Source organism: Peromyscus maniculatus, chromosome 3, assembly GCF_049852395.1.
Source record: "Peromyscus maniculatus bairdii isolate BWxNUB_F1_BW_parent chromosome 3, HU_Pman_BW_mat_3.1, whole genome shotgun sequence".
Lineage (NCBI taxonomy): Eukaryota > Metazoa > Chordata > Mammalia > Rodentia > Cricetidae > Peromyscus > Peromyscus maniculatus.
The window spans coordinates 103,756,593-103,775,919 of NC_134854.1; the positions used below are offsets into that span (position 1 = coordinate 103,756,593).

The 19,327-nt window shown below is 48.5% G+C and overlaps 1 long non-coding RNA gene across 2 annotated transcripts; it reads left to right on the forward strand.

The window, feature by feature from the left end:
- Window positions 1–1,122: 1,122 nt before the first annotated feature.
- LOC143272404 (uncharacterized) lies at window positions 1,123–18,289 on the forward strand. 2 transcript variants are annotated; one of them, XR_013049931.1, is made up of 4 exons: window positions 1,123–1,435; window positions 1,766–1,827; window positions 9,723–10,000; window positions 10,527–18,289. It is a non-coding gene; the product is annotated as an uncharacterized LOC143272404 (long non-coding RNA). The 2 variants fall into 2 exon arrangements; XR_013049932.1 differs by having other exon boundaries at window positions 1,123–1,351.
- The last annotated feature ends 1,038 nt before the right edge of the window (window positions 18,290–19,327 follow it).

Genomic DNA, 19,327 nt, shown 5'->3' on the forward strand with positions numbered 1-19,327 from the left:
TACCCCGTTATTTGGCGATTTCATTTAGATCCCCTTTATATATGCATATATTTTATAAAGCTTCTACTGTACTAGGTTGTCATACCACCCCTCAAGTGGCCCTAATTTTAGCTGTCTCTCCCCATACTCCTTCCCTTGTCCCCAATTCCCTCCTCCTCCCAACCTGATCTTCCCATTCAAGTTCCCCTCCCCATCCACCCATGGATGATGGCTGAGCATCATCCATGATGCTGACTATTCTATTTTCCTTTCCTAATGAGATCTGTACACTCTAGTCTCCCACTCTATACCTGTCCTCTGTGGGTTTATGGATTGTAGCTTGGTTATCATTGACTTAACAGCTAATATCCACATCTAAGTGAATCCACGCCACATTTGTCTTTCTGGGTCCTAAGACCCTTTCTAATCCTATTGTGGCAGGACCTCAGTGTCAACTGAGATTTTAATGTTTGAGATAGCAAATAGTTATGTCTTGTCATTGTGCTTTTTGAATTCCCAAGTGGAGACGGTGAATCGGTATGAGTTTAGGGTGCAACGGAGTGATCTGGATCAGAAATGTAGGATACTGTTCTGAGGTAATACAAATAACTATTAGAATATCACTTTTAGGCAACAATTCATGTTTTTCTCTTCTTTTAAGTTTCCTCCTTTTTTCTTTTTTCTTTTTTTTTTTTTTTTTTTTTTTTTTTTGGTTTTTCGAGACAGGGTTTCTCTGCATAGCTTTGCGCCTTTCCTGGAGCTCACTTGGTAGCCCAGGCTGGCCTCGAACTCACAGAGATCCACCTGGCTCTGCCTCCCGAGTGCTGGGATTAAAGGCGTGCGCCACCACCGCCCGGCTCCTCCTTTTTTCTTAAGTCTCTCTCTCTCTCTCTCTCTCTCTCTCTCTCTCTCTCTCTCTCTCTCTCTCTCACACACACACACACACACACACACACACACACACACACACACACACACACACACACTGCTTCCATTCAAGAAAGTGAGCCAGCAGAAATCAATAGCCTCAGAGCCTTCTGCAGGTGTCTGGCTGAAGCCCACACTTACTGGGGAGATGTTAGATGTAAACATTATAACAGAGGGAGTTCTTTACCGCTATCATCACAATTGGGAGTTCCCACAGGTGGAGAGGCATGGGGAAAAGGTAATAGAAACAGTCTGGAGTGTTTGGAAGATTCCAGAAAGACACAACTACACCCTGGATAGGCTCCAAAGCCCCAGAACACTGAGTAGGTCCTGAAGGATAAGACTACGCATGACATTTGCTGAGCAGCATTCTGGGAAGAGTAGGGGTGAGCAGAGCTCAATGGAACTCCATATAGATGGCAGGGGACCTGTAACAGAGAAACAGGTACCAATGTCTACAGGGGACTCAATAAATTCTCAACAGAGCCCAGAGGAGGCTGAGAGCTACTGGCTCCAGGAGAAAACTCAGGTGCCTCTGGGAGTGAATTGGTGGGGGTTACATTTCTATCACTTCTTGGGGAGGTAGATGGTGGTGATTGTGGGGCTTTGGGCTGGTTGACAATTTGACGCTACCTAGAGTCACCTGGGAGGAGTCTTACTGGGGAATTACCTGGATTTGGGTGGCCTATGGGCATGTCTATAGGGATTGTCTTGATTTCTAGTTGATGTGGGAAGATCCAGCCCACTGTGGGTGACACCATTCTCTAGACAGGGGCCCCAGAACTGTGTAAGAGGGGAAAACAAGCAAGACAGTAAGGATGCGTTTATTCTCTCTCTGCTTTGTATGTAATGTGAATAGTTGCTTGAGTACCTACCTTCATCACGCCCCTGCAATGGAGGACTCTAAATTGGAATTATAAGGTAAATCACCTTTCTCCCTTAAGCTGTTTCTGTCAGGATATTTTATCACAGCAACAGAAATGAGACTATAACAAGCTCTAGATAGAGACCAAGATGAATCTAGTTGAGCCTAAATTCCTTTGCACACATCTGAGGGCTGAGAAAGGCTTCCAGATTGTAACACAGTTCCTCAATCTGGGGGTAGGCTTAAGGAAGAACACTGGGTCTAGAGATGTGACACTTTTGAACTGCTCCGTACCCCACACAGAGAGAAGTGGGCTGCCCACAGACCAAGAGACAACTGTGTGAGCCTTTGACCAATGTTGTTTTTCATGATTTTATTTTTATTTTTAGTGTGTGTGTGTGTGTGTGTGTGTGTGTGTGTGTGTGTGTGTGTGTGTTGGATATGTGCACATGAGTGCAGGTACCTGTGGAGACCAGAAGAGGGCGTCTGGTAACTTGGAGCTAGAGTTACAGGTAGTTTGGAGCCATCCGACCTGCATGCTGGGAACTGAACCATGGTGCTCTGCAAGAACAATAAGTGCTTTTAACTACTGAGTCATCTCTCCAGCTCCTATATTTTATCTATTCCGCTCCTATAGTCACAGGAACATAAATATCTCTTAACCTGCTTTCTCTTTGTCTTCTCTGGGAAAAGTAACAGCCAGAACGGAGCATGAAATTCTCACAGTAGTTAGTGTCAATGCGATTATATCTTCCCAGGCCCTCTAGACAAGGGCTGCTGCGATTTCTGTGTTCTCATCATTTTTCCTAAGCCTAATTAAAGTTTTTGGAGCTTCTAATCGGATTACACCGGAGCAAGTTCCCCGAGGGCGAGGACGGTGTCTTCTTTCTCTCTCTACTTTCTCGTACAAATCCTTTCATTACAGTTAGACGGAAACCCCAAGTTCTGTCCAGGGCCCTGCGCCTCCCCACACTGGGTGCTCACCCTGTTGTTTCAGGGGCGTCTCTTAGCAAGTGTCCCCGTTTTCAGTAGCAGGGTTTGCTGGCCTTTCTTCTGTGCACGCGAACAGCGCTCCCACCCTCGCCTGCTGTGTGCGCTCAGTGCATTACTCATCCTTGAGATCTTAACATTCCTCATCTAACCTGGTTCCCCACAAATGTTTTTCACAGTGACCCGAGCTCTTCCTTTGGAGTACTGTTCACACCGTGTATCTCTTCAATGCCATCGTCTTGTTTGTTTGTTTGCTTGTTTGTTTGTTTGTTTCTTACTTTGAGATAGCATCTCATGTAGCAGAGGCTAGCCTTGAATTTACTATGTAGCTGAAGAACTCCCGATCCTCCTGTCTCTGGGATTATATAGGTATATGCCACCATACTTAGCTCATCACCTTTAAAAATACTTATGTAGACGTAGAATGTATAATTTTGAGTTCACATAATCACAGAAAAAAAAATAGTGTGTTTGCCCTTGTATGCAGAGCATAGTCTATAGTGTGTGCATAGTTCACAGTGTGTACACACAAATGCACGTGTGGGTACAGCATATACCAAGTAGAAAGGAGATCAAGAAAGACTATTAGGGAACGAGGAAGGCTTAAATGCAGGTGATGAACACCCAAGTCATGAAAGAGAATACAAAACTGTTTTTCTAGTTCTAACTCTGTCATGGATTTTTCAGTTTGTGGCAGCAAAAGTACATAAAAATGTCCTCAGGACATTTCAGGAGTGAAAGCGTAAAATCCAGTATGAGGCTTCCCAACAGAATGGCTGCTCTGTGTAGAAGTTCATTGAGATGTATAGACTTTGGGTCTGGTTGATTTCAGTACCTGATGGTTTTTGTTTGAAATTCTTTATAATCAAATTTGAGTCTAAAAGTATTTATTTATTATGATTGTATGGATTAGGGAGTGAAGGGCACATGCATGCCATGGTGTACATGTGGAGGTCAGAGGACAATTTTCAGAAGCTGGATCTCTCTTTCCAGCTTGCAGGGTCTAGGGCTCAAACAAGATCCCTTTGGTTTCTAGATTTCCAGACTCCTTCTCTCTGCATTAACATAACACGTGTTTATCAAAGTAAAATAAGATGTCAGAGGCACTCTCCCATGTCAGTGAGCATGCACCTTCAGCATCTGTGGTGATGCTTGCCAGGGGTTAGCTGATGTGGTTGCTCATGCTTCATTTGGCTAAGGCCCTGGGGAGGGTGGGTGGAGGGGGATGGAGGAGGTGGGAAGGGGTAGAGAGGAGGAGAGAGGGGTGGGGGTGACATTTAGGCCATTGATGAACAGCTCTGAGGCTGTGCCAAGCTAAGCCGGAGAATGTGGTTGACGGCAGCTGGGAACGGATCGTGTAGTTATTAGTCAGCCAGCCCTTCCCATTGTTGTTTGTAGTAGATTTAGATATGACCTTGGAAGCTAATCTGAAAAACAAATAAGCAGAAGAACCTTCTGGAGCTGGGCGGAGTAGAAGGGGATGGTGTCCAGCTGGGAGCCCACTGGAGACGGGGAAGGGAGGAAATGTCATCCTCCTGATGATAGGGTCTTCTTGGGGTGGATTCTGAAACAAAGTGGCCTCAAGAAAACTACAAACGTTGCTTTAAGAAAGGTCTTTATTCCCGTTTAAAGGATGATCCTCCAAAGTCTTCTGAGTTCCAGTGAAAACATGAGCTTGTGAAAGAGTCCCTCCCAGTGGTGACCTTGACACTGATATAATGTGGCTGCCCTCTTTCTTGCCACCCTCTTCCAGGTTTGGGTTGCATTTATCTCAGGCTGACTTTGAACTCACTCACTGTGGAGTTGAGAATGATCTCAAAGCTCTTCCTTCCTTCCTTCCTTCCTTCCTTCCTTCCTTCCTTCCTTCCTTCCTTCCTTCCTTCCTTCCTTGTTCTGTCTTTCTTTTTTCTTCCTTCCTTCCTTCCTTACTCTCTCTCTCTCTCTCTCTCTCTCTCTTTTTTTCTAAATGTCTTATGAGTCAGGGTCTCAATGATTACTCATATAACTCTGACTGGCTTGGAACTTGATATGTAGACCAGACTGGCTTTGAACTCAAGAGATCCACCTAACTCTGCCTTCAGAATGCTGGGATTAATAACATGCACCACCATGCCTGTCCTTTAAATCTCTCTCTCTCTCTCTCTCTCTCTCTCTCTCTCTCTCTCTCTGTGTGTGTGTGTGTGTGTGTGTGTGTGTGTCTGTGTGTGTGTGTGTGTGTGGCCACACATGCATCACATTTTGTATATGGACATAGAGGACAACTTGTGGGAGTTGGTTTCTCTTCTTTCCCAACACAGATGTAGCAGATCGAACTCAGCTCATCAGGCTTGGCAACAAATGCCTTTACTCACTGAGCCATCTCACTGGCCCAAACCTTGAATTTCTGATTTTCCTGCTTCTACCTCCCCAGTGCTGGGATCACAGGCATCTGCCACCACTTCCAGCTTATGGGGTTCTGGGGATTGAATTTACGGGTTAGTGCATGCTCAACAAGCATGTTGCAAGCTGAACTACACTTCTGCCTCCCTTCCAGGTGTTTTGAGTGCCTGCCTTGTGTCAGGTGCTTTGGAGGCACTCAGGGTACCACTCTGGCACATGCAGACGGTGTGCCCGTGACTCTCTTATGGCTTCTTGGCTCAGCTGGCTAAAGGAACAAATGCACGAGTCCAAGCATGAGGTGGAGTGACTGGACCTCCAGAGGACGTCAGAGAACGTTGTCATCGGTCTAGGAAAGCCGGAGACATTTGCAGATCAGCCGCTGTTAGTGCCAAATCTGGATCTGGCCAGTTATGAGGGAGAGGGGCTTGGCTTGTGCAAAAGCACTGGAGGGGGCGGGGGGGGGGGGCAGCGCCGAGACTGTGATCCCTGTCTGCACAGGGAGGAGTGCTCGGTGCCTGGAGTCTCGGGCATGCTGGAGGTAGAGCTGAGGCTCAGGAGAGCAGAGCCTCGTACTGTCTGCAAAGGACTGAGGTTTTCTCCATTAGGCGATAAGGAGACACCAAAGGATGCTTCGTGGAGAAATGACGTGATTGGTCACTTCCAGCACACTCTACCACCAACCGATCTTCCCAACCCTACCCTCCTTTTTACCTACTTACACCTGACTCAGCCCTCAAGTTCCAGCTTAAATGTCACCTCTTCCAAGAGTCTTCCCCTGCCAGTCCCCGGCAGGCAGGCGTGGCTGCTTTCCCCAGCATCCTGCCCAGAGTGTCCAGCTCTCGAGGCCTATGGCACGGCTTGAGGGTCTGGTGCCCATCCAGGGTGGTGTGATTGGATCTTCCCACCGTGGTTCCTAGCACAGAGTGCCGCTGCCAAGAGTCACATTTGCCTTCTAGGCGCCACAGCTTCTCTCCTTTGCAAACTACGTTTCTTAGGAGCTTCTGCCAACTGGCTTCCTGTTGCCACTGGCTGAAGGCGGCGCTGGTGGGCAGAGGGAAGAGCAAGATGTTTGTCTTCCTTCCCCTGCTTTGAGCAACACTGTCGACTGTGGCAGTTCTTTCTCTTTCGAGGTTCAGTGGCCCCTGGAAAGTCTTGCCTTATTATTGCTTCTGGTTCTGACACTGCCATCCTCCTCCTCTGCCCTGCCAGCTGTGGTGATAACGTCCTCCTCATCTTTTGTTATTTCTCCAGAGAGAAATGTGCACATTGCGTGTACATGTGTTCATGAGTGTGCAGGTGCGTGTGTCCCTGTGTTGGTGAAGATCAGGGGGGTCTTGGGTTACATTCTTCAGGAGATTTTTGCCTTGTATTATGACACGGAGTCTTTCAATGGCCTTGGCACTTGCTGCTTAGACTAGGCTGGCTGGTGAGCTGCAAGGATCCTTCTCTCTTCATTCTCAGGGATTACAAGGAGGCACCACTGTGTCTGGCTTCCTAAGTGGGTTCTGGGTGTCAAACTCAGGACCTTGCGCTTGCATGGCGAGGACTTTACCAGCTGAGCCAGCTTCCCGGCTACAGCCTACGGATTTTGTTATTTCTCTGTTGCTTTGCTGTTTCACAGGTGTGGCTTCTCAGCTCTTCCCACACCACGAGAATCAGTTCTCTGTAGGCAGTTCCCCTCTGAGCTCCCGAGCATGAACCTTGTGTTTTGACTGGACCGGCGTTTACCCAGAACTCAACAGAAACAGAAGCCCTTTCTATGTCTATGGGTGAAGGTTTTTGTTTGTTTGTTTGTTTGTTTTGTTGTAGCATTAGCTTTACATTGCCATGAAAAACCAAGTTAATTGATGGGAGAAAGGATTTATCTTGGCTCATGGTATCTGAAGTTTCAATCGGTGATGGTTTGGCCATGATGATTTGAGGGCTGTGGTGAAGCAGAGCATCAGAGTAGGGTGAATGGAAGAGGAGACTGCTGGCCTCGTGGCTGACAGGATGAGAGACCAAGATGCCTCTGGTCTTCGCAGAACACACCAATGCACCTGCACCTGTACGCAACACACACACACACACACACACACACACACACACACACACACACACACACAAGAACACATGCTCACATAAAACTAAACTAGCAAGAAATAACAAAAAAAAAAACAGAGGTTATAACCATCCCCAGATGGCAGTACAGAGGAAAAAGATGAGATGTGTGGGGGAGGGGCTATGAAAGAAGAAGAGAAGAAAGGAGAGGTGGGAACAAGAAGAGGAAGAAAAAAACAACATAGAGAAAGGAGAGGGGAGGAAGGGAAAGAAAGAACAAACAGGGATTCAGCATCCCCTTCCTCAGCATCCCCTTCTTCCTCAGCATCCCCTTCCTCAGCATCCCCTTCCTCAGCATCCCCTTCCTCAGCATCCCCTCCCAGGGCATGCCTCCAGTCCCCTGACTTGCTTCCACTTGGCTCCACTTCTTAAAGGTTCTGCATCTCCTAACATTGTTTCAGGCTTGTGCCCCACTCTGAAAGATATGTGCTGTCGCCTGCACAGCATCTGGAATCAGCCTCCCCTCGAAGCTGTCAAGGATTACTCAGAATGCCCAGGAGGGAGGGATTCTTTGGAGGAGGGTCACTGGTGTTGGAAGACCCATCTTAACTGTGGTTGGACTATTCCACAGGCTGGGGCCCTGCACTGTGTAAAAATGGACAAAGTAAACGACGTGCTAGCACTCAGCAGCCTCTGTTTCCTAACTGTGGTGTGGTGTGGCCAGCCATTGCAGGTTATACATCTAGCTCCCTCATCATGATGCAGTGGACCCTTGACCTGTGAGCCAAAAGAAACCCTTTCTTCCTAAAATTGCTTCGTAACTAGGTACTTTATTACAAAAAAAAAAAAAAAAGGTAATAAGACATGAAGTCTTCAACATACAGCCTTTCAGACACTTAAGATCCAAACCCCAACAGATATACATGCCAAAATCCTGTGTATTGAACAGCCTCACAAGGTTAGGGATGAAACACATCTTCAGTTTGGGTCTCCTACTATCTTTTTGAAACACATTTGCCTTGGACATTTGATTTTTCTGCTTGCACCGAGGTTAGGAAAATCTTGTCTTTTAGTTGCAGGTAAGTCTCACTGGGTAGTTGGTGGAATACTGAAAAACCCAATTTCTAAAATTATTTATTTTACATTTTAATTCATGTGTATATGTGTGTGCATGAGTGCATGCATGCATGTGTGTGTGTTTGTATGTGTTTGTGTGTGTGTATATGTTTGTGTGTGTGTGTGTGTGTGTGTGTGCGCGTGTGCATGCACGCAGGTACCTACTAAGGCCAGAAAGGGACATCAGATCCCATAGAGCTGAAGTTATAGGCAGTTGTGAGCTGGCTGATGTGGGTGCTGAGAACTGAACTCAGGTCCTCTGCAGGAGCAGCAGGTGCTTTTAACTGCTGAGCCACCTCTGCAGACCCAAATACAAAACTTAGGTGTGTCCCTTCCTCCACACTGGGGCAGGAGGTAAATAGAAGTCTGCTTTGTTGAGATAGCCCAGTGGTCAGTTTCTCAGGTTCTTAGCTGGTCTTTCTGTCGCTTGCTGAAGGGGGTTGGTGGCTGGGCTGGAGATGACCTCCTTGGGGACAGGGCCAGTCTCTGTGGCAGGGGGAAGCTGTGTCTGAAACAGGCTTGCTGCAGAGCAGATACTGAAGCGGATTCTCACACTGCAGCACCCTGCGGGGCACATCCATCAGAGACCAGTCCCCTGACTAGAGTGATGTGGACAGTGTGCTCCATCTGATCATGCCTTTCTCTGCACAGATTTCACTATCTGCAAGTCCCTCAGCTTCTCTTATTATACCCTCTGCAGGAGCAGCCTAGCTGCCACCAGGCTCCTCCCACCCACCCACCCACCCCTCTCTTTCTGGTCTAGGGAACTCACATCCTAGCTCTGAGGAATTCTGAGAGCACAGCCCAATTCCAGAGCAGTCTCTGCTCACCACTGCCCAGGCTGCCTGAGCTGTCTCCGCTTGCTTCTGACACCCCTTTCTGCATCTCCAGGCTGTAGAACATGGTGCCAGGGCCCTCTGTGCCCTCTCCCCACCCCAGACACTCTCTCCCTACCCTGGGTGAAGGAGGCAAGCTCTCTGCACACTCACCAAAGTGAAGCAGGAACTTAGCAACAACACTCCCCTTTCTCTCCTCTCCAAATACTCATGCAGCCCCAAGAAGGAGGCAGCACTACACACACACACACAGACACACAGACACACACACACACAGATACACAGACACACACACACACAGACACACACACACACACCACACACAGACATACACACACACCACACACAGACATACACACACACACACAGACACACAGACACACACACACACAGACACACACACACACACCACACACAGACATACACACACACCACACACAGACATACACACACACACACAGACACACACACACACACACACACACACACACATTCTCAGAAGTTTCCTTTAAGAGTCCTGTCTATGCTGGGTAGCCTTCTGCACAGCCATCCCCAGGCCTCTTGTGGGACCGAACGCTGTCTTCTAACAGGTCTGTCGCTGTGTGAATGGCAACCCCAGGAAGATGGCTCAGTAGGGAAAGATGCTTGCCACTAATGCTGACGACCGGAGTTTGATCCCCAGGCCCCACGTGATGGGAAGAGAGAACTGACTCCTGCAAGTTGTCCTCTGACCTTCATGTGCTCACGAGTGTTCCCTCACCCATCCACAGAACACCTTCAAGCGCGTCAGTGTTTTATTCTGTTCTGATTGGATTGTCTCGACATCATCGCTTCTTAAGGTGGAGCAACTGGCTGGAGCTGGGAGATGGTAAGGGTTGATTCCCTCACTGGGAATGCAAGTGTCAATTGCAAAGACAAATAGCCTTCATACACCTGCCACTCCAAGAGTCGGCCTTTCCCACTCCTAAGAGCAGAACGAGGCGCTCTTCCTCCAGCCGCCGCACGGTGGCGCCGTCTCACAGTCCCCGGGCCGTTCACAAAGCGGCTTTTGTCCCTGTGGGCAAGCACAGCCCGTGTTCCCTGGGCAGTAACTTCGGCCAGAAGTGACCCCGACTTGAGCTCACGAGGTTGCAGCTCAGCTGAGTCACAGCCACCATCCAGGTGCCAGCTGGTCCCAGGAGCCCCGTGGAGCCCAGTGAGTCTCTATTTCTAACTCAGAACAAAAAGGGTCCTGGTTTATCACCTCCCTTGGTGGCATCTGAACTTCTGAGAAAGTTTCTGGCGACTCCCCGGGGGGACTTCCAGTGGCCCTTGCCGCCACCCGCACCCCACCCCCACCCCCACGCCCGCACCACTGCTGACCAGGCTGACACCAGTTCCTTAATGTTCCACAGTGGCACGATTCTCTCCAGACCATGGGACGACAAATTTAGTTTTTAAATCTTGAGCAAGCACCGCTCCTGTAAATCACCCTGCCTCGGAGAGAGTTTAAAAGGGAAATGTGTCGAGCATGCCTTGCGTCTGTCACAGTCTATAGCCTTGACCTTGGGAGCTGACCTCCCGGGGGCACTTTTGAAACTCTGGCAGCCATCTGACCCCCATAAAGTAAATGACTTTGGATTCCGAGGGCTTGCTGGTGCATGACAATTAGTTACGAAGCGTTCAGGAGCCGAGGGTAAGCTCCCTGGAGATGCCAAGCGGGGAACCCAGTGTTTTTGTGGCCTAGATGGAAGTCACAGAAAGTCCTGGCTGTCATGCCAAGAACAGAGAGCCACAACCCGCCCCACTGAGGAGGAGCCAGCAACCGAAGGCAGCTGAGGCGCACAGCTCACCCTTTAGGATAGTGTCAGTGGCCCTCTGAACAGCACCTGGGGGTAATGCATTTTGGGCAGGCACTTTAGACAGTATTTCTAACGACTACTTTCTTTGACAGATAATGTTAAGCCTATTTTATAGACAAGGGAGGAAAGGGTGACTCAGAGAGGTTAAGATGTCAGTCCAGTGCCACACAGCTATTCTTAGTGGAGCTGGGGTTCAGGACCTTGGGACTGAGACATGATTCTGTGCCTCCCATTACATGACCCTTCCTGAGATCAGTGTCCACCTTAGAGGGCGGCTGAAGAGAAAGTAGTTGGGTTGGATCTTGCTGGAACACAGGATTCCCTTCGAGGTGTCAGGTTAAGGCAAAAGACAGGTTTGCCTATGAGTCATCCGGGAACACCATTGTGTCACAGAGTCCCCATGGGGGATCAGTGGGTGGAACAAAGCCCGCAAGAACCCCACCGCTTCTTTTCCTCGGCGGTGGATGGGTTTCCTGTGTGTCATCCTCTTGTGTTTGCTCCATGGTCCTCTGCTGGGGTTACTTGCACGTGCACATGCACACACACACACACACACACACACACACACACACGCACACGCACACGCACACGCACACGCACACACGCACACGCACGCACACGCACGCACACGCACGCGCACACACGCACACGCACACGCACACATACATACATGAACACCCCCCAACCCGCTCTCCTGCTCACACACTCACACATATCCCACCTTCATCTCCATCCCCACCCCTCCACCCCCTCTACCTGGGAAAGTGCTCTTCTGTGTTAGGAGGCCAAGGCTGACAACAGGTATCTGCTTCCATTGTTCTCCACGTCTTTACTGAGGTCTTTCAATGAATCCAGTGCTCACCGATTTGGGCTAGGCTAGCCAGCCAGCTTTTCCCAGGGGGCCTGTTCTCTCCAGTCTCAGCTTCCGGAAGTGCCAGCTTTTAATGTTGGCTTAGGGGATACCAGTCCTCTGCCTCCGTGGCAAGTACATGATCTCCTGAACCATTTCCCCCAGGCTTTTTATTTGTTGTTTATATTTTGAGACAGGGCCTTAAGTATTCTTTGCTACATAGTTACGGATGACCTTGAACTTCTGAACACGCTGCCTCCTCTATCCTCAAGTGCTGGGATTATCAGCTTGAACCACCACACTCGGTGTCTAGGGCTTTGAGTTCTATCCCCAGCCCATGGAAGGTTCTTTCTTTCTCTGTAACACACAAGTGGACACCCCCACCCCACCCCTCCTCGGCCCTCCTTTGTGCTATCCCGGAATCACAAGAGCAGCCATCTACCAGGCGGGGAAGGAGTGGAGACAGGGGAGGGGAGCGGGGTGGGTTACTGAGAGCTAATCACAGAGTTATGTTTATATGACCATGTCACCTGAAGGTCGTTCCATCCTAAGCCTAAGAAGTTAGTAATAAGGGGCTGGGGGCGTGGCTCCGTAGGTAAAGTGCTTGCTGAGTTTGGATCCCTAGCACCCATGTAAAAGACAGAATTTTCCACTTGTGCCTGTCAGCACTTGAGGGTGGTGGGGAGTAGAATGTGGAGCTAAGAAGATCCTGGGTGCTCAACAGCCAGCGGGTCTGGCCACAAGCTCTAGGTTCAGTGAGAGACTCTATCTAAAAAAAAAAAAAGGAGAGCAATAGAGGAAGACAACATCAGCCTCTGGGCTCTATGTGTCCGTGCACACATACATACATGCAGGTATACATATATACACTACACACGCATACACACACCCACAAAAAATAAATAACAAAACCCAATAAAACCCTCAAAGAACAAAGAACACCGAAGGGAGCCTGCACAATTTCCCCAAACTAAGACTCAGGTAGTAAAGCTGAGCTAGGAGCCACGAATCCACAGGCCCAGTGGGCGCACAGGGTGGGCAGGGGTGGAGGGGGGACCCCAAGTGTAAGTCAACCCCCTCCCTGCAGTGTCTACCGCAGAACCAGCTCCGTGATGGGATGCAGGTGATGGATAGGGCAGGAAGGATGCAGGATAATGAACAGCCTTTATTAAGCCAAATCCAAGGTTTCATTTGTCACAGGCAGTTAGTTACCACAGTCTGGTTGGTCAAAATTCTCCCTGGAATTCCTCATGCTCCTGGGATTTCCCGCTCGATTTCTCAACTGATGGTCCTGTGAGTTTGCACAGGCACGGACAGACGGACGGGGCACTTCAACTGGTAAACCACAGCAACCACCCAGGCTGGCTGCAGGACAGGGGCAGGTTTCTATCAGGGTGCCTGGTTGCAGCTGGGGAGGCGGGGGTGGGGGTGGGGGGATGGGAGGGTGAGCCTTATAGAGCAGCGCAGATGACGCAGATTCACGGGAGGGGGCAGTCTCTACTCCTGGCGGTGGGTCCAAAGGGCCCTGCACCCCCTTGTTTTTCTAAGTGGGTGTTGGGAATTTCCTGGTTTAAGCCTCCAGGTCTTCCCTTCTTCCGCATTTAATGAGCTCATTTATTTTTTCTTTTCACTCAGTGGATTTTAGGGCCAATTAATAAGTGGTGGTGTTCTTTTATAAGAGCCAAGTCAGGCCCCAGTTCAGGGCATTTTCTTACATTTCCAGCTCTCAGAACCCCCAATACGTCTTCACACTTCTCCCCCACTGATTGCCCCGGTGCAATTTCCATATTTAGAAGTTTCTGGAACATGCTGATGTCCCTTCAGGGCCCTACGCTGGGACAGTTGTTGTGAGGTGAGTTTCTGGTTTTTTGTTTTGTTTTGTTTTTTAAAGGAAGGAGCTGCATACACACAAGGAAAGAGACCCCCATCTGAGTTGGGTGTAAAGCTCATTTGGGGGTTGAGGAGGCTGGCTCTGCATTCCAGGAAGACTTCAGAGCTGCTTAAGCCTCCTTTGTGTGGAGTGTTGGGAAACAGTTGCCAGGAGGATGTAGTGATGGAATGGGCTTTGGATGCCTTGCTGAAGTGGTTAGTGCTTGGAAGACGCTGAACCCTAAAAGGCCGGGAGGACACGGGGTCTACACAGCAAGAACTAGGGTCACCAGGGAGTCAGGTCTCCAGAATCCCTGCGTATTCAGCTTTCCTTCATTCAATAAAGAGGAAGGAGGGCAGACACTGGAGTCAGCACCGGGCATCAGGAGGAAGAGATGGACACCGTACAACATTGGGAGTATGTACATGTGAGTGCAGGTGCTGTAGAGGCCTGAAGAGGGCGTCAGAGCCCCGGAACTGTAGTCACAGGCAGTCATGAACTGCTTGTCGGTGGGTGCTGGGAAGGACTCTGGTTCTCTGCCAGAGCAGGAGGCACTCGTAACTGCTGAGCGGAACCTCTAGCCCGTACAAATTTTTTTAATTGTAAGAAAAAAAGCTTAACTATAGTCAGAAGACAAACTATAGACTCAGATAAATCTCCGCAACACACATGAAAAGATATCATTCTTAATACGCCCAGGGTTTATCTAAATTGGTGATAAAACATGAAATACCACAGGAATGTAGAGAGAAAAAGACAGTTCACAGAGGAGGAAATGGAGGTTTAAATCGGGTAGAGATGGATCAGCCGGAGAGAAGAAAACTAACTACTTATTCATTGGGTTGGCACAGCGAAAAGAGCGGTAACGTGTGTTAGAATGGAAGTGATTAGCACTGTGCACCCTGCTGGCAGAGCCTCAACTGCTAAAGCCTCTATGGAAGAACCATCTATCCATGTCGGTTAAGGCTCCAATCACATACTCGTTGGTACAACAACTCCCTTTTGAAAAGCAGCTGTTTTAATAAATATGAAAAGCCAAATGCTTAAGAATATATTAAAAAGGATGTCTGCAGAAGCACTGTGTCTGTGGGGGGAAAAACATCGGAGAATCAAGATTTTTCTATCACTTGATAAGATGGCTGAGCGTTCAACAAAACGCAGGGCCTCTATGTAGCTACCGCACGAGCAGAGTTTGCTCTAACCAGCCAACATACTCATCACATGGAGGGATGCTGACAGATGAAATACAGGAAGCGAGTTCCCTGCGTGTATAGGTGTGTGTGAGAGTGTGTGCCTGTGAGTGTGAGTGTGTGTGTGTGTCTCAGGAGGTGTTACGCTATGTTCCCATTTTTGTAAAAATGCAGGAGAAAACAAAACCCAGTCTGAGTGTCTGCTCAGCACTGGGTGGATTTATAGCAGTTCTGGGAAAGGACTTAACAGTATCAACACCCTCTGGGCCCAGAAAGGAGACGGTATCATCTATAACTTCTTGCGTTTATGTCTTCGCTATTTCACTTATTCCAAGAATCTTCTTTCAAAAATAAAAAAAAAAAAAAACAAATAGACAGGCAATCTTACAGAGGAAGGAGTGTAATTCAAACACCTCCGACTTGGGCTGGGGAGATGGTTCAATAAGTAAGGACCCAAGTTCAAATCTCAGAACCCACATAAAAAGCCTGCGACAGCCATGCCTGTCTAAAACCCCAGCGTGGAGGGGTCGGGGGCAGAGGCAGAAGGACCCATGGGGTTTGCTGCCCACTAGCCTAGCTCCAGGTTCAATGAGAGACCCTGACTCAAAGGAACAAGGTATAGAGTGGAGAGTGACAAAGTAGGAGAGTGGATGGATTCTTCTAGCTTAAGTGTGTGCATACCTATATATACATGTGTGCACATACCCCACCCCCAGCACACTGTTCAAAAAGAAAAAAAATACACTTACAATTCACTAGGTCCTGGAGATAAAGTTTATCCTCCCCAGCTTGTGGTGATATTCTATTTGTGCTGAAATAATAAATAAAGCTTGCCTGGAGATCAGAGGGAAAAGGCCAGCCATTATAAGTAAACAAAGAAGTCAGGCAGTGGTAGCACACTCCCTTAATCCTGTCACTTAGCAGGCAGGATCTCCGTGTGTTCAAGGCCACACTGGAAACAGAGCCAGGCATGGTGGCATACGCCTTAATTCCAACACTAGTTAACCATGGACGTCTGGAAGTCTGTGCAGACAGACAGAAAGTGATAGAGCTGTGTAGAAGGAGGAAGCTGATGTGGCTGGACAGAGAGCAAATCAGATGGCAGAACAGCAAGGCATATAGGTGTGGGTAGACAGGAAGTATCTCACATTTGGAAGCTGCAGAATTGGTGAGGTAAGGTTGGCTGGTGGCTTTCCCTAGTCCCCTGATCTTTCTCTAAGGCTTTCACCCCTATATTTGGCTCCGTATTTTTTATTTAATAAGACCATTTAGAAATTCATCTACACCAGCGGACTTTCACCACCTCTGGGATCCATCTCCACGGGGAGCACCAGCCTTTCTCTGTGCTGGCCCCTCAGTATCTTCTCCAGCGTCTCAGGACCAGGCTTGATCCAGGCTGCCTTCTGGAACCAGTTTCACCTCATGACCTGTGGAAATCCCCAAGGTGAGGCAGGACCTCCCACCTACTCCTGTAATACCTCGCCTCTTCCCCAGCAGCCCTTGGAGGCTCCCCTGTGATTGAATATGCACCCTTGCTTTTCGGGGGCAGGGCTATCCCACAGGGTGTTATCAGCACCTTGTGGAGCTCATTGTGGGCGATAAATACAATATACAGTAGCTGAATGAATAAGCAGAAGTGAACCCATGCAGGAACGCCAAACATGACAGATACAAAGAAATCACCGGCTGTGTACCCGGAATGATGCCACGGAGAGGCGAGCATGTGAACAGGCGGCTATAACACAAGAAGATAATTATTGCCATGGGACAGAAGGAACTTGCTGAAACTGCCAGGGGAGAGTCTGGAAAGCTTCACAAGTGAGGAAACATTTCATCAAGATCTTGAAGGATGGATAAATGCTTACAAGGAAATAAGGAGGATAAAGTGATGTTGCTGACCGAAGGGCCAGCTACAAGGATACAGCCCCAGGAAGAAACCTGAAAGTCCCCAAAGAGTTTGTTTTGCTTGAGCAGAAAAAGAATCAAGGCTAGGGTATTGGGGGTGGGGGAATGGATCAGTCCGAAGGTCGCTTGCTGTGCAAGCATGGGAAGCTGAGTTCGATCCCTGGACTCCACCATTTGGGATTTTGGTTTGTTTGTTTTTAAAAGCCAGGTCTGGGGTTGGCTAGAGTCTCAACAGTGAGTGCTTTCTGGGTAAAGCCTGGCTACCTGAGTTTGGGTCCCAGACCTACGTAAGTATGGAAAGAGAGAATCGACTCCACAAAATTGTCCTTTGGCCTCCGAGTGTTTGCCTTGCACGACATGTTCATACACACACACACACACACACACACACACACACACACACACACACACCTCTTCACTACAGACAGGTTTTGAGCCCCAAAGGCATCTCTTGAAGGACACGGCAGAGCTATTACAAGATGCTATGCTGGCCACCTCCTGGAACTCAGCACTACAAAGCCCCATTGACTAGGCACATAAAGCCAGCTTGTTTGTATTTTTTTTTTCTGCAAAAATTATCTGGCTGTTTTGTAATAACTCCAGAAAAAATTGTACTTTAGGGGTCACCAAAATATTCCTGAAAGGCCATACAAGCATTGCCTGTGGTGTCCCGTGGTGTCTGCAGTGTGTCCCTCCTCTACCCTACCCGAGAGGCCACCAAAGCTAACTTCAGGTATTGCAGAAAGCTGCAGATCTGAGAATGTGAGAGAGAAGGCAAAGGTGAACCAGAACGGGCCAGTCAAAGGCCTCTCTACCCAAGCCTCTGAAAGACATGCTTTTCACATTGGGACATGGCGTCCGAGATTGCAGGAAGCGTGGCTGCCATTCACCACTGTAGCCCCATCACCCAGGCAGTCCCTCAGCAAACACCTCCGAGGTCTTGGCAAACCAAATATCACATACATGTGCATGTATGTGTGCGCATGGGTTCGTGTGTGTGTGTGTGTGTGTGTGTGTGTGTGTGTGTGTGTGTGTGTGTGTGCATTTGTATGTATGTAAAGTTCAGAGAATGACCCTGGAGGTCCACTCAGTACTGTCTACTTTTATTTTATTTTATTTTATTTTATTTTATTTTATTTTATTTTATTTTATTTTATTTTATTTTTATGACAGGGTACCTCACTGACCTGAAACTTGCAAGGCTAGGCTGGCTGGCCAGTGAACCACAGGGATCCAGTGTCTCTGCCTCCCCATTGCTGGAATTACAGGTATACGCTGTCATTACACCTAGCCTTTTTAATACTCAGGTCCTCATACATGCAAGGCAAGCTCTGCACTGACTGAGCTGTCTCTCCAGCCTGCATATGAGATGTTCATCCAGTCTAAGATTAGCAAACAATTAGTTAATGTCATGAAAGAAATGCTCAATGCAGCCATAAGTCCCCTTTGCCTATGCAGAGATAGGATAGTGAATTTAAAAATTATTGTTGTTGTTATTATTATTATTATTATTATTTATGTGTGTGCCTCTGTGTGTGCTTGTGTGTGTGTGTGTGTGTGTGTGTGTGTGTGTGTGTGTGTGTGTGTGTGTGTGAGTGTGTTGACTTGTAATGTTGAGGATGGGTGTATGGCTGCCATGGTTCACATGTAGTCAGAAGACAAGTCTGGGGAGTCAGTTCTTCCCTCCTGTTGTGGTGTCTGGAGACTGGACTCTGGTCATCAGGCTTGCACAGCAGGTAGTCCCCCTGCTGAGCTGCCCTGGAGATTCTCATTGTCAGCTTGATTGGAGCAAGAAGCTCTTTAGGGCTTGAGGGAGGCACACTTTGCCGTGTGTCTCTGAAGGAGTTTCCAGAGAGGATTAACTGAGTGGCTATAAGGATCTTATAACTAACACAGGACGCCTGTGGTCAATGGACAAGCCTACTGCACAGTGACAGTCCTATGCCCTTACAGCTTGCTCCTGCAGGAGCCATCCTGTAGACCTCTGGGGAAAGCATGGAGACCTGCCCCCTTCAATGACTTCATAAAAACACGGCTGATGGCTGCTGTCTTCCGAGTGCCTACTGTGGAGGAGGATCTGAGCTCAGGGATGGACTTACATGGTTTCAGATAACCTTTGCTATGGTTCTTCCAGGGAGGAGCTATTTACTTCACCGTTTTCAAAACAGAAGTTCAGAGAGGTGAAGTCACGCTGCCCCGGGCTTTGCATAATGAGAATTCGGTGCCGGGAGTATGGGGCCAGATAGTCTGCCTCTAAGTGGTCACTGTTGAAGCTCTTCACAGCTCTGGTGAGCTTTGCCTGGCCCTCTAGGATTGCTTACCCACTTGTCACATGTTTGGCATATGAATTATTGCCCAAGTGATAGGGCAAGAATGGTGTTGCTGGTTAGGGAAGCCCCAGGCCAGCAGCTGGCAGGCTCCAGGAGTGCGAATAGACTGTGGCTTTGCAGAGAACAGAGCGCACAGGGAGATGCCAAGGAGCATAGTGGACCCAGGCCATTGCTGTGTCTCTGGTTGGCTAAGCTCAGCAGCTGTTTTT